The sequence below is a fragment of the Drosophila elegans genome, unplaced genomic scaffold (assembly GCF_018152505.1).
Source record: "Drosophila elegans isolate 14027-0461.03 unplaced genomic scaffold, ASM1815250v1 contig_814, whole genome shotgun sequence".
NCBI classification, from domain to species: Eukaryota; Metazoa; Arthropoda; class Insecta; order Diptera; family Drosophilidae; genus Drosophila; species Drosophila elegans.
In genome coordinates this window covers 5,895,355-5,911,628 of record NW_024546167.1, presented here as the reverse complement: position 1 = coordinate 5,911,628, position 16,274 = coordinate 5,895,355, and the positions used below count along the sequence as shown (strand labels likewise).

At 35.5% G+C, this 16,274-nt stretch overlaps 1 protein-coding gene and 1 long non-coding RNA gene across 2 annotated transcripts in view; both read right to left on the bottom strand.

Annotated features, from left to right (window-relative positions):
- The window catches only part of LOC108138245 (protein nubbin), a 43,985-nt gene extending 40,178 nt beyond the window's left edge, over positions 1–3,807 (bottom strand). Inside the window, exon 1 of the mRNA XM_041710340.1 lies at positions 3,410–3,807. The gene's annotated coding sequence lies outside the window, so the exon portion shown is untranslated. The remainder of the gene's footprint in view (positions 1–3,409) is intronic.
- A 4,515-nt stretch (positions 3,808–8,322) lies between these two features.
- LOC108138044 lies at positions 8,323–13,287 on the bottom strand. The gene is made up of 4 exons (XR_001774074.1): positions 13,200–13,287; positions 13,052–13,139; positions 9,727–10,170; positions 8,323–9,651 (listed from the first exon to the last, which is right to left on the bottom strand). It is a non-coding gene; the product is annotated as an uncharacterized LOC108138044 (long non-coding RNA).
- Positions 13,288–16,274: the final 2,987 nt, after the last annotated feature.

Genomic DNA, 16,274 nt, shown 5'->3' with positions numbered 1-16,274 from the left:
AACTTGTGACAAATTTTATTTATTATAACTTTAGTTTTGTTCTTGTGTCATGTTCAATTGTTATTGCTTCCGTTTATTGGCAGGCGGGTTCTTGAGAACAGACGCCGATCCAATAGTCATCACGTGGTACTAACTGATCGGTTTATATAAGAAGTAGTTAAGTGGGGAAGCGGAAAAGGTTAATAAAGGGGAAACACAGAACTTTGTCTAAGTCAAGATCTATAAAAGGGGAAATGATTCTTGGAACTGCTTTGGTTAGTTTATATTGTCACATACTAGATAAGAAAGTATAGTAGTTACAGTGTAAATAACAATAAAATAATTTTTAGACAAATATTAAGTACCTGTTTGATTAGAAATACTATTTACCAGACTAAAAGGCTCAAAAGTTGAACTCTTTGATTCTAAAATAAATGAGCCATCATATACGAATGATGAAATGAAAATTCCAACAATAACATAACAATTAAATTTCATGTAATAATTATGCCATACCCAAGTTTTATAAGATCTGAGCATAAAAACTAGTGATTTAAATATTAACATTAATTGCAAAGGCCTTTTGTTTCGAGTAAAATGATTTTTAGATCAAATTTTATTTATTTTATATTCAACTTAAAATTTTTTAATGGCCAATTAACAAGTATAATAGCCCTCAAACCCCTTCAATCGTTCACCCTTAAATTGGCACTTGACGCAGGTACTATCGCACCGGACCTTACCTAACCCAAAACATCGAAACAAAAAATCGAGAACCGGTATGAACCGATTTTAAAGATTGCGAAATGTGAAACGTGTTAAACCAAACAAGCCCCCAATGAACTTTGCTCGGACTAAACATCAGCCCATATTTCAAGATTCTTTTGTTTACCCTGGCGCAAGAACCGCGATTTCCTAGAACTGTGGCACTCACCGACCAGAACCAAATTGAGAGCTCAAGTGAAGTGAGCTGAAGTGGCGAGTGCAATAAACGAAATCAGGTGAATTTAATAAACTCTAATCACAAGCCTTCAACTTATTTGTTAATTTTGCAAATTATATTTTATTGGATCGCGCCTATCGCGTTTCCGCATGGTGAGGATGGTGGAGGAGATGATGCAGGACTTTTTGACGAAATTGGCTTATCAACCGCAATGAAATCAACATTTGTTATCTCCCATTCGCTGACTCGTTTTTGTCGCCAAGTGTTATGTGCAATTTTTATAACAATAGTGATTCATATTTAAATTATGTCTTCAAATTATAGGCTTGATAAGATTTTAATCAACTGATATCTGGCTTCGTTATGTGCATCACATCCCGAGTTTTTTAACGTGGCTGTTATATGACCTATTTTTAGAATGGAACAAAAACGTCATTCTCGTAAAACAGAAATCCACTTGTAAGAGAATTTACAAAATACAGTAATGTATAATAATTAAGCTATCATGCCTCAAAGAGAAATTAAGATCCGCTGAAGAAATATCACTCTGCTAACTGATTAAAAAAGTATTTCAAAATTTACATTTGAAAATAAATTATATTACAAAATATTTAGAAATAGGTATGAATATTGAAGTTAGAATGTTCTACAAAAAGCCAAGCTTTAGGGAATATACAGCAGTAAGAGCTAAGTCAATCAGAATATTAATTGAATTCTGTTCTAACAACACATATTTAAATTAAATTTTTTTTTAGTTTAAGAATGTAGATTCAGTTGTTGCTATCACTTAACTCTAGTTTTTTAAATGATTTCTTGGCAAGCTGTAAAAGTTTTTTTTGCCTTATAAACTTAAAGCATTCAATTGTCGCCGTCGTTTACCCTTCCATCAAATCAATACCCATCCAATTGATTAGTTTTTTTCAATAGTCGAACACATCGACGATGATATGCAAAGTGCTGAAGTCGGTTGTAGTCGATGTGCTGGGTATGACACAGGTTCCTTGGTGACTTTATCTCACCTTACCCCACCTGCCAGCGGTGTCTTATCAGGCCAGAGCAAACAAATTGAACTCATTTTTCTTTTTAAACAACAGCTTCGACGCAATTGTCGACACGGGTCTACATAATAAGACCCAACTCGTCTTGGCTTGGCCTGGTCGGGCTTAATCAGTTCAGTTCGGTCGGAGGAGACCGAACCGAATATGGTAAATGGGAAAACGAAGTCGAGATAATGCTACGCCAAGAACGAGAAGGAGCAGGTTCCATTCCATTTTTATCTAATTAGGCTAAGCAGCCAACGCCACAAACGATGGACAAATATTTATTATTGTACTGTAAAAATAATCAATCACTCGATCGTTACAGCAAATGGTAATGGTATCTGTACGGCTGTATCTATATACGCCGTCCAGATAACGGCATTTGAATAAGAAAAAGGAGTGCAACAAAAAGAAAATGCAGTTCCAACTTGTCCAGAGGCACTTGAACTCATAACTGCTGCGCACCACAAGTGTTATGCTAATAAAACATATCGAGGCGATCGCCTTATCAATAAGGCAACAAAATACACGCATGTATATAGATATAGATATATACATTAAACAAATCGAGAGAGGGGTACGGGTACGATATTTAAAGTGTAAATCGATCGGTTCTTCTTACACTTTGTTTGCTGTATTTATTTCAATTTCAATATTATTTATCGCTTTACGGTTCACCCCAGCGATATTGCGAAAGGTATTGAAGTTACAGAGAAGTAAGGGCGCCCCACTTCAACTTTTGTAGAGTAAACTTTGATGCAGGTTCTGTTTACCTTCAGACTGAAACTCATGGCGCCTTGCTCAAAAAGGTTTAAACAACATCCCCATCTGCTCAGTTGGAATATATTTCGTATACTTGCATTGGCCTCCAACAACCTTGTGACTCTCAATCTGTGCCCAAAATAGTTCCAAAGGGAAACCCATATTCTTGATAATCAAACAAAATTTACCACCACGGGTGGGGGAGAAACCCCTGAAGCAACATAAATTCAAGAATGTTTCATTTACTAAAGGTTGTTAAAGATTATAGATTAGGATTGTGAAATTCTACACAGTTTTGATTAATTGAGTGATTCTTGATTGGGGGTCCAGGTGGACTGGGGTTAGTCTTATCACTTAAATGTGGGATGTCATTTCGTTTACAACTGATTAATTTCATAAGAAAAACTTCAGGAAACACTAAATTGATTTTCTTAAACCTTAAGACTTCTTAACCATTTCACACCATTTTAATGAACAGATTTCTAAAGAGTACTAAAAATTAAAAATCGGAGCGTGGTATTACGTTCCCTGCTATTAGCTTTTAAATAAAAAGTTATTCGTTTTTTAAGTCTTAGGATCCTACTCTCTTAAGTTTACTCAAATTTTAAATTCCCCCAAAGATATATTTAATAATAAATTCGTTATTCGTAAACTTACAATATAATATAGTAACCAAGGTATTTACCTTTATTGTTTACTCGTTTAAAAAATTGTTCAAGCTCCACCAAAAATGTATATTTTTGTGACTCAATCGATTTTAATTGACATTCACATTTTTTTAACTGCACAATGGTAGACACTTTTTAAAAACTATAATCTATAGTTTTTCAACAATTTCTGAAGATTCCGCAAGTGGAAATTGCGTCTCATTCGCAGCGCGACTCGATTCGCAAATGCCGTCGTCAAAACGCAAAAACTGTGGCACAAAAGAGCTCGGCAAAAATCGCGACGCGAAAGCGTTGAAATTGGGGAAGTCAGAGGGGTTTCTTCGGATCGAGGCGTATCGCATGAGATCTCGCGGAGGACAAAAGTTGCAAAAGTCCGAGGAGCGCGCGCACTTGAGCTATAACCACAGAACGCTGAACTCAACTGAGGCGAGCTCGCCAAAAGTATCTTAAAGATGCGCAACAGATCGCCAACTTTAACGGCAGCGAGCTGCAACAAGTTTTTGCCAAATCCATAAAAACAAAAGGCAAATAAACAAACGGCAGTTGCACTCAAACAATTGCAATTTAAAGTATCTCTGTGTCTGTATTTCTGTCAGTATCTGTGTGAGAATGTATCTGATGCAGGCAACTTGCACACACAGATACACCTGCTTGCAACATTGCAATTGTGGGAGAGGAAAAGAGGGAATTGCTCAACCTGTGTTAAATTAAGTTTTTAAATTAATTTTTTCAGGATTTCTTAAGGAAAAGTATAGGAGTCTCCTTAAAGATTCAAAATTCATAGTTTTTCTTTCTCTAAAATCGTATCTCTCTCAAAACTCTCAGAGAAAACTCTCTGTCACTCACACCAAGGCAAAAAGCTGCGATCGCTCTCTTAGGTTCCACAAAAAGCTGCTTCGATGCGCGAAAAAGAGACAACTAATCTCACTGACTGATTTACTACACACTCTTACATTATTCAAATCTAGTAGTTCGCCATCCCTCTCACTCATGCGCCTGCCCCATGTTCTCCCTCGCTTTATTTAAATTTATGATTATCGCTTCGTATATGTGAGCCTGCTTAATCCAATTGGAGGTGGAGCCGTGCTACTCCATCCAATTGGGAGATACGCTCGCATAGACTCTCATTTTGCCTGCATATCGCGTCGTTAACTGTCAGGTCGACATCAGTGGGGGGATTTATTTTTATTTCGGACCACAGCTCTATCCAATTGGATTTGCCTTTTGAAAACTGGTTTCGGCAGGGCCTCTTATTGGCAAAGCTTTTTTTTTAACAAAATAACAACTGATTGTAGATAATGAGTACAAACTTCTGTTAGGTAGAGTTGATTATTGCTTATCTTTATAAACTTGTGAGTTACTTAGGATGATAATAAAAAAATAAAAGAGTTTTTGGTAAATCTATTTTCTGAAGATAGTAATTTTATTTAATTTGTTTTATCATTATCGATGGTGTCACCATTTATTTAACAGACCTTTAACATGAATCGATATTATTCAGCTTATCAAATAAATATAATCCATTAACATCAATGTAAGTAAAATCCAAGACTAATCATAGGAATTTTAATAAAATAAAAAAAAGTTCAGAAATGTTTTCTACCTTATAAATATTCATTTTATTTTTTTTAACTAATGATTTATTTAGTTTCAAACATTTTCATTGTGACCACAATATTGTGGTAACCTAATGTGGTTACCAATTATCTTTTAATCTTGAATAATATTGTAATTTTTTATGTGTATCTTTTATTTAAGTATAACGAAAATAAAATAAGGTAAACAAAAATGTTACCTAGCAGTACATTCGTCGAATAAAAATTAATTTAATAAAAATTAAAATATTGGCTATGAAGTTTTCTTAATGAGATTTATGTCTATATGCTCTTACAATTTGATCTTTGTCTTTTCCAAACGTATTTGGTTCGTAATTTTTTTATCTTGATAAATTCAATAAAACAAATTACTCAACAACAAGTTAACAAAATATTGCATTGAAAATCGAAGAGCATTCAGCTGAGTCGCCCCGAGGAAGTTCCATTGAAGGGCATTGTCTTTGGCTGGTAGCTGCGGGCGCTTCTTCTTTTGCACCACAAATCGCAACCGCACGATCTGCTGACACAATTCCGCCAGCAATTAAGTTGATTCTTCTTCGCGGGCTGGATTTTACCTGGCGCTCAATTTGCCGGCGTTTAAGAAAGCTGTCAACGGCGATCTGCGACCTGGGTGCATAATGCCGACCAACTGCAGCTGAACTTGGCCGATTGTTTACCATATGCAGTCCGGCCAGGCATACCAAACTGTCCGCTCGGGCTTATTAGCCTGTCGTTTGCATTTCTGCGGTATTTCCACTTTGTTGAAGGCGCCGGACTCCCCAGTGAACGCGGCTGAATTTGAATGCAAATTCCTGACATTGCGCGCTTTTGGTCATTCAAATGTTGCCGCTCCACTGTGGCCGGGAAGTTATGGATTTAATCCGGATACCCTACCGAAAAGAAACATTCTTTTATGTGCCCGCTTGACTTTTTGAAAAATAAAAATAATTGTATAACTAAATATTTTAAAATAAAAATATTTTCGATAAAAAGTAATTTAATTTTAAATAAATAATTAAAAATAATGACTTCTAAAACCCCTGATATTTTTCGATCAGCCACTAAGCCATAATTATAATTATTTTTATTCCAAATATGCCACCTTTGTAAATATATATATATTTTTTCTATATTATTTATTTTCTATACAATTTTTTTATTCTATAACGGCTTATGTTTTTAATCTCTTACAATAATATGAATAACTGTGAAAAAGTTTTATAGAATCGCAAAAAACTATAAAAACAATGTTTTAAAACTTAAACAATTTTAATTCTGAGCTACATTAATTGCTTGCCTAACATATTTTTATTGTCTAGACCCCAATTCAAAATGATGGGCTGTCCTTGGGCGCTGGTTCCTCATGGTTGGTTTGGTTCCTGGAACTCCAATCTATGTTTAAATTACCATTTAAATGTTACTTCAGCGGCGGCATTTCATCACAATGTTGCATTCACATTATTCAGGCAGCATAAAATTGCAAACACATATTATTGACACATCATTATCAATCAAAGTTATGCTCAGTTGAAAGTCCGCAATGCTTCCGCAAAAAGGCGAGGAGCAAGACTGCCGGTGTTCCTACTCTTCGCAGATTACAGCTAAGTTTTATGACCATGATTTATGGCAGAATTCTTCATAGGCGGCCGTTCTGGTTTGATGGTCCAGGTCCCGGCCCAGGCCCAGGCCCATGCACCATGAAGCATCCGAGTCCGAAAAAGACACACTCGCTGACACGCACAGTCTAGATGCGAGCAGCTACTGCCAGTTCGCATCTAGATATCTGGCAGATACGACTCGCACTCTAGCATGCTTTATGGTCTAATCCCGATGGTTAGTTTTGTTCAACATAAACTGCTCGATTTCATGTATTCCATTTAAATGTCATAGAAAGTTGTTGCAAATCAACTTAGCCTGCTTTATTCATCCATATTTATCTGCCATAATTTGGTTGGTTTATGGGATTTCCTCATTTCTGTGTTGTACGCCAAATGCATTTGCCTTGTTTAATCTGATTTTAATTGGTAAAACAGAGGCATAAAATATTCCAAATGATTGTTATGCCAAAGTTAATGGGGTCTTTGCGGATTTTATATGAGTTGATACAGGGGATAAGCTTGAAGAATATTGTCCGAACCTCTACATATCTTATTCTTACACATACAAAATTGTGATGAATGCAGAGTAAGCCCTCAAGATAAGTTCAGAACATTTAGAATTTTTACAAAAAAAAATATAATTGTTTTGTTTTTTTTTTGTACGTACACAATATGTTATTGTTATTATAAAAAAAATAAGCTTTAACCTTGTCGTCTTATAATATATAATCAGTACATCTTGTTTCCCATTTTAACTCTACCAAACACTGGTAAAAGAAACAAATTTAGTTTGGATGTGTTTGTAAATTTCAATTGAATACTTATAAGTTGTTGCTTAAATATTTATTTTGATTCTTCTTATTCTCTGTTCTTTTTGACTAAAAATACATACATATATGTGTAAGACAAATAAAACACAAAAAAAAATTCAAAAAACGTTGAATTTAAACAAACTTCAGTGTTAAAAAAATATATATTCATAAATGGCGGATAGTATTTAAGCTAAGTGATATGTTTTTCAAATGAGCTTTGTAGTGAGACATAAGATGTTCCCAAGCCACATGAATCAATAAGCTCGACTTCTGTCGAGGGCAGATTTTATTACCTTTTCCCTAATGCCATCTCATCCATTTGGAGCTGCCTGCAAGGCAATTTCTTACTTCACACTTGCAAACACGCCATGGCGCGCACATTATTCTCTTTAACGCATTTAAACTGCACTGGTTAACCCCAAACTTTGCATTTAAATTAAAAAAAACCCGAGTGCGAGCCATCAGAAAATAACAATTAAATGTGCTATGAAAAAGGTTGTCTGCGGCCAGCTCGTTGACAAATTGTGCGATTATGCCAGGGCCTTGCAAGAAATATAGAGTTTTATAACATTAATTGTCGCTTTACAACACCCACTGCAGCAAACGCAAAGTGCAGACAACAAAAGGCCATGTAATTAGAGAGCTCCAACGCACCTACACTCTCCTCTGAGACACGGAATTCTTCTGGAGCATTACAAATGAGGCTTTGGCGTGCAGTTCCCTTGATTATTTTAATTTTTTATTAACGCTTTTTCTTTTGTTTAATTATTTTTAAGCAAATCGCGCCTTAGGGCAAAGTCGTCTGTCTGGCTTTTATTTTATAGTTCCTTTTAGTGCGGCCATAATCTCGGATATATAAAACTTAATAGAGCATAAATTAATAAAATATATTCATAAAAATATAAAAATATATTGTAGGGGGACTTTTTGAATAAAAGTTAAATTACACATAACTAAACAATTTTATTAAATGTAGTAATTTTTCTGTATGTTGTTGATGCAGTAGAGCTGTTTAGATAATTTAAAAACAAAATATTTGACATATTTGTATTGAAAAGATTTGATTCTACAAATTAAATAAATTTTGAACAATTTATGCTGTTTAGCTTATTTTTAAATAAGTACCAATTGAACTATTGATAAAAGTCAAATCAAATCATAAACCAAACACGTCTCTCTTAACTGTGAAAAAAATTGAGCATTACAAGTGTTTTTTCTCAACTATAATAAATAAGTTCGTTGTGTCAGGCCGTAGAGGGTCTAGCGATTGCTCAAGATTTCCATCTGTAAAACACTTTTTTGTATTTCCAATTGCTTTTCAGTTCAATAGTTAATTATTTGAAGAAGATTTTCAACAGCTTTACGGCTTTGTTACGTCTGTTGGCGCCAACGGCAATTGGTTGATTCGAAATCTACTTAAACAGTTAGTATACTAAAGTTCGAAGTGTGGATTGGGTTATTATAAATGCACTTCCTAATTGATTTGCAGTTCCTTGAAATAATTGATGAGGTAATGAAGGTGAGGCGCCGCTCGAGATTATAGATACGTCAAGTGGGAAATAAGCCATTAGTTGTTACAATAAGGAAAATCTGATATAAGCAAAAACATTTTTAGTTTATTTTGGGTTTTTGTTAAGTTCTGTAAAGTTCATATGGTTGGTGTGGCCTTAGGGCATTTTAAAAAACCATTAACTTTGAAGTACAATATCTTTTTAATGATTAATACTTGTTTCACATAATTGATGTTTTGAGGATTTGATAAGCCTTAGATAAAGTGAACTTATTTCTTGACTTTTCTAGTCATTGATGGAAAGTCAATTCGAAAAAATATCATTTGGAAAAATGTAAGAAGCTTCGTTTAGTGCTTAGCAAAATAAAATTATTTTGAAACTTAAGTAATTTGCCAAGACCCTATTTATTTATTACATTACTAGTTATCCTCTTTACATGTCTTGTCGGCCAATCTTTACATGACTTATCTATAACCCAAAGGCCTATAAAATCTATAAACTAAAGAGCAACAAATGCAGAGGAAAATGCTACGTTTAAGAGACGCAAAAATGCTGTACAACAAGCGCCAAGTTTGCCACACAAATCAAAGCCGATTTGCCGTTTGCCGTTTGTGTACCACTTTGGACATATAAGGAAAAATTAGTGGGATGTTTTCGGATTGTCCAGTGTCCAGAGAGATGATGGAATCGGTGGGCCAGAGGGGTATCGTCGTCCAAGGTGTCGTCGTCATTAGCAGTTGTAGCTGCGATGGAAAAAGAGCGAGGGATATATTCGAAATGGTGTTTGATTTTTTGATTATGAAATTTGATGCACTCACACTCGATGCGGCATTGCTGTGTGGTGTCCCCACGGATTCGAGTGGCAACATATCCTCACGCCAATAAACGCGCAATTATAATAAAAATAATCACAGGGGGCGACTGCAAATCCTCTGCATTTGGTCATAACCGGCCGGGCCAAAACCGCTGACGCTGGCAGACGCGTTTGATCATTGCGATCCTCGGCGTCCATCGTTCCCGACTGGATTATCGCCTTTTCGAACAGCTTTTTCTCCTTTTGTTCCCGTTCCCGTTCCCATTCTCGATGCCAGTCCGCTAGCCATTCGCTCTCTATCTCATTGCGACGACAATTGGCGAGTAATTGCTGCTGCATAATAATTCCCCACCAGCCATCGTTGGCCTGGTCAAGTTTTTGCGCCTCTTTGCCGACCTTTTTGTCGTCCCCGCCATCCACTTAATCCGTTTTTGGTTGAGTGAGTTTCCTGAATTTATATAGAAAATATTATATACATATTTCTCAGATACACAATTCATTTTTTTTTTCTTAATCTAATAAAGAGAATTAATTAAAATGGCATGAAATAAATTAACGATGCAATTAGACACAAATTCCATTACAAGGTGAGAGAGCTCTGAAAAACGCCTTTTAAGGCATGACCAACTAAAAAGTGGCAAAATAATTCATCAAAAATTGTTGCAAAAAATTAGCATTGCCAATAAGGTCGGATTGACATTTAGGAGCTGAGAAGGCTGCGCTTTTATAAATAATTATTTTTGGGCGGAGCAAGTTTGTTATTCATATTCCAATTTATGATTTATAGTGAGAACGTCATTATTATTTTTTATAGTGTGGGAGTCAAGATATTTAGTACAACATGACATTAAAGCTAAAAATAAAGTGAAATACTTATTAGAATGTTATAGGATTTCAAATTTATGGGCAAAGAAAAACAGCAAGATCAAAAAAGAAAAAACTCTTCATTGCTCTCACTCTGTGAAAGTAATTAAGTTTTAAATTGATTTGTTGATTTGTTAAACAGTTACACCTTATGTTTATTTGTTAATTAATTTTTTTATTTGTTTCGATTTAAATAAAATCCTAATTCACAGTATTTACTGTATAAATGAAGCTCCCTATCGCAGATTAGTATCGTAGTACAAGGATCCAAAGATAAGTACCTGCCTCTTTCTTATAATCCATTGCATCTTTACCTAATCAATCACTAAATGTCTATTAGTATTTATCTTCGGCTATCGATCCATCATTAGCAGTTAAAAAAAAAAACAAAATTTCCACGGTCATCAAATCAATATTCAAAAAGGCTCCACTACCAAATTGGCAACAATCTGTCAGATGCATTTCATAAAGCTCGAACGGCGGGCACTAAAAACCCCAGTCCGTGCTGTAAGGAGTGGAAAAAAGTCGAAAATTGCTTTATGAACACGTTTCAATTGCGTTTTGCTAGATCGGCAGGCATGTTCGATGTCATGTACTCCATGGCTGCAGTCGAGGGAGAGACACTTCTCCGGGCCTGATGAAATCGATCATTTTCCCACGATCGACTGGTTCGGCTAAGATCAGCACAGCCGTGCTGTCAGCGGCTGTGGCCCAAGTCTCAATGACTAACTCTAACTGCACAACAAGTGGCCAGTTGGCCGGGAAAAAAAAACCTGACCAATAGCAGGCATTACTTGATTTGTATGTGCTGCTATGTAAATGCTATAAAAGGATTTTGATTACGGCCAAATGCCGGCCCCGCCAGCGGGACGACATGGGCACAAGGTGTCTGAATTCTATTGGGATGTGATGTGGTACAGAGAGGCTCTTTCTCCCGAAGGCGGAAGCATGACTGGATGATTTTTTCTGGTCGTCAGCGTTCATTGATCAATATCAGGAAGCTGTGAAATTTATAATTCAAACAGCCCTCCCCTATTACCCTTGCTGCTTATGGTTTTTTTATATTTATGGTTTAACCATAGAAAATGTAGACAGATAATTGTGGTAGTCAAATAGACATTATCAAACATTGGCTGAAAATCAGTACCTACAAAATAATTATTTTAACAAAATAAATATAATTAAATATGTATTCGTTCTATTTTAAAGCGTAAACATTTCTTTATTTTGCTTTATTTAGAAATCTTTTTAATTGTTTGCCAGTTTTTAACTTTTATTTATTCTTTGAATTTTATTCACATATAATTCATAGTTAAAACTCTATATGATTGATAGAAAATAAATTTTTAATTTATTTGCAATGGTCCATAAAGTAGAACTATTTTAAAATTAATTATAAAAATAATTGACGGAATCAAATTTTCAATTGGTTTAACTATTATAAAATAAACTTAAGTGTAACTTAAATTTCATTAACAAACAGAAGACATTTATTAGCTTTGAAAAATTAGTCGGAATTGGTTCAGTTTTCTATTCCATGGTCGCAATGTTGGAAAATATCCACCCGTTTTATATGATACCTAAAAAATAAAAATAGTTACTTTATGACCCTTTCCTGCTGTGCATCATGAACACACAGTTTTCTTAAAGGGCTTTATTCTAATTAGCAAGGTGGACGCCCTTCCCGCTTTCAACACCTTTCACACTCCTCTACCGGTCTTACGCACTTGCCATGACTGGTAAAAAAATATTTGAGCCGCTTAATTGGGGCGGACAGTCACCTCGATCCGCTCAGTTCTTTGACATGTTTTCTATTTGTCTAATTTGTCAAGTTTTGCCTGGAATGTTTTCTGTTCGTAAAACGGAAATGATCTGACAAAAATTTTGTGGTTTACAGATTTTTAAATTTCGAACTAATTTGAAAGCGTGGCCAGGTTTTCGAGTTGGAAAAAAAAATATTTTAATAGATCCCATTGGGCTCGTGTTCAAACAATGCTTGTTTTGCGACCTGATTGAGCCAAGCATGCTTTGGTGTTTGTTTATTTGGTCATGGATTCGTGGCAGAGCATACATAGGGAAGTTTATCTTTGGCTTTTCAGCTTACAAATAGAAGCGTGTGGGTAACCTAAGGAGCTTAATGTTGAGGTCTCTTGACTTTCCAACTCTGTGTTCTCTTTATTATCAAAAAATTAGCAATGAGTGTGTACTCTGTATGTTATGAAACCGTTGGACACTCGAAAAAACACAACTGTATTATAACTTTTTGCCCATATCTCCATATGTTTATTTAAAACTTGTTTACCAAAAAACTGTATTCGAAATATCAAAAAAATATTTAAACAGTGGTCCTTTTTGGCTTCACAGAAACCCAGGTCAAAGATTTAATGATTTATCTTTATCCATTTGATAAAAGCTGTTGAAAATAACATTTTTTATTTAGAACTTATATTTTCTTTATATCTTACCATTTCTATGTTTTCCAGATTTTTCGAATTGTATTTCCTCAGTTGTATAGGCACTTGTTTCCACAATATTAATATTTTAAGGGAGCGCCTATAAAAGCCAGCTTTTAATTCAAATTGTTTATATATTTTCTTTTTCATTTATACTTACCGTAGAAACTTTTGAAAAAAAAACAAATGCAAGACTTGAAGGAGTTTTTTTTTATTCTATATAGAGGTCCTTACTTTGTCAAAGTCTGAAGCACACTGATGGAGTAAAAAATTTTTCAACCACCCTCACGATAAAAAATGAACATCCGTTCAACCCTTTTCGTGTTTCTCTCATTTCCAGTCAAGAAATTTTGCATAGCGCGATGGTCTTTCCTTTTTTAGAACTCTTCCAACCCCCTTGGATGTGGAGGTGAAATACGATCCGAACGCCAGGTGGCGCTGTTGGACCATTTATGTAGTACTTCCAATACGATTCATTAAAAACAGAAAAACTTGTGAATAATTTATATAATTAATACCCCGCTACGTTGACTACGCACAGCTGGCATTTAGTCGCAAGTTAAGGAGAGATCTCTCAGCTGCTGTTGTTTAATAAAATATTTTAAATAATTCCGTAATCTAAATGCAGTCATCGTCAAAGCAGCAAAACAAGCCTAAGAACGTTGGCGACGTTTTCCACATCAGAGTCAACAGGATGCTGAGAAGCTGGCACTGAGAAAGAAATTCTAAATACCAACGAGTCACAGCAGCATCCAGCACAAATCACAAATTGTCACGTTAATAGTGGCAGCCATCCCCGATCCCACCTCCATCCTTCCTCCGCCTCATTTGAGCTTGTCTTGCATTTCGCATCCGTATAAATGCAATGTAAATTTTTTTGTGTTGTGCGCGGCATTGCATATGTCAAGACAACAACAAAACGCTGTCGCAGAAGATGGCCAAAGAGACCAAGATGGGGTTGTCCAAGAGGATGGTCTCGTGAGGGCTAAACCCAATTTAAGTATTTCATCAAACAAAAAAGAGTTTAAAAAATGTTTTGTCAATACCAAAAATTAAAACACATTAAACAAACACGTTCAAAAGGAGTAACAATTAAGCCAGCGCTAACAGAATGGTTTGATCCTCCACAAATTTTTGTAAAATATTAATACTAATGCAGTACTCAATATTCCCAATATTCAATATTCCAACTTGTTACGGAAAACTCGCTATATGTCTCACACAAGAACACAAAAATTAAAATTAAGTTTAAAACAAAGAAGTTAAAGCAATCAATTAAGAAGATAATGCCATTATTATAAGTAAATGCAACAATTTGTTATAAATAGTTTACACTTAAAATAAGAAAGACCAATAAAATGGTCTTTCTTCGTGCCTTAACCAATTCCCAACACGGTGCCATCTCCAGAGCAAAGACCCGATGGAGTGGCATTGCAGCCACTCTTCTTCGTCTCTCAGCACGTTTCGCCTTGATAATTTATGAGACGCCTTATTAACATCAGTCAGCATCGGCAGAAGCGCAGATTCAGTCTTCGGGCCTCGTCTTTAGCTTGGTCCGCGGCATCCAACTGGCTTTCTCGGAAAGGAATCTCCGCTTTTTGCTGCCTCTCGTCGGCTGCCACATTTTCACTCATTTTAATGTAATTTCTGTGGTTTAATTTGTAAATTATTTTAATGCAAGTTTTGTCATAATTTATTGCCAGCTTCTTGCCCGAGGAATCCGTGTATCCGGTGGGTACATATATCCCCCACTGACGGTCTACAGCAGCATGCAAATCGGCTGGCCAAAATCCTCGGCAAGCCTCATTCTATGCAAATCCGATTGTCCCGGCCGATTCAAGTCCACTGAGATGAGGTGGCTCGTTAGGTGGTCAGCCGCTGGGATTTGCATAAGTATGTTGACTTTCAATTAAATGCCAAAGCTCGATCAGTTGTTAAAGGCATTCCGAATGTTAATTCTCAAGTGCATTTGATCGCAATGCCCAGTATGCCAAACGAAATTGAGAATTTCGAAACTAGAAGGTGAAGTGTTGATACCCTAAAGGTATACCAAATTTAAAAAAAAAACTTAAAATTTATTTTGTAACTTGGGAAACATAGAATTATTAATAAACTCTCTATTCTGTTAGATATGGCTTAATAGGCAAACAAAATTTAATATTTTTGACCCATGCAACTAATAACTAAAAACTCTTCTTCTTTGTTATTATAAAAAATTACAAAAATTAATAAAAAATTTTAGTTTTTTTTAATAAGGAAAAATTTGCACAATTTCAAGAGAAAGCCAAAAACCTTAATCTTTTGTACTGTTTTGTTAATACTTATTATCTTTTTTTAAGGCTTCCCCAAGTCAATGTACACTTGAACAGTTGCAAAACAACATTCACATTTATAAGGCACAACAATCAGTTCAATGACAAGCAGAACAAATATGTAAGTTTGCGATTCGAATCGAGTCAATTGAGGGCAGCAAAATGTTTGCATAAATTGAAAAGGAAACCTGGCCGTAATCGTTCTCATACAATTATCAATTGTGCATAAACGCAGCTCCATTGATGGCGGTGCAAAATGCTTAAAAGGATTTTACTCAGGGACAATTAGTTGGATGATTTTTCATAAATTAGCCACTTCGGAAGGATCGTGACGAATCTCTGATAAATTGGCACTCCGCCACCGGCAAGTTCAAGTCCATTTACTTCATGGCAAAATTACAGTATTTAAAAATCTTTAATAAGCGCAAAATCAGGATTGGAATATGCCGCAGCCGACCCACTTAGATGCACTCGACTGGGGCGTGTCGGCGATCTTGAAAAGTGCCGACACCTCAACACATCATCATCAGCGTCATTGAAAGCCCGAACAGTAGCCGTCAGATGCCAACATTCTTTTTGCCAGCGTCTGAGGCAATATTTAAATTAATTGAGGCCTGACTCACTCTGAATTGAAAGGCGAAAATCGAGAGACGGAAAATTTACATTCGTTGGAAATGGAAATCTTATGCATCTTGGCATAAAAAAAATCGAACAAACAATGCAAACTTTTGTAGACTATTTTGTAATTGTAAGCGGCCTCTCTATGCAACATTTCTGAATGTGTGACTAACAATTATTAGTCCGACTATAATCGGAATTAATCTAATGCCAATAGTTTTTAAGCGGAAATAACTCATGCCTTACACAAAAAATTAAATTTATCATATGGCTGCAATGTGCCATAGATTTAAATGTTAATATCG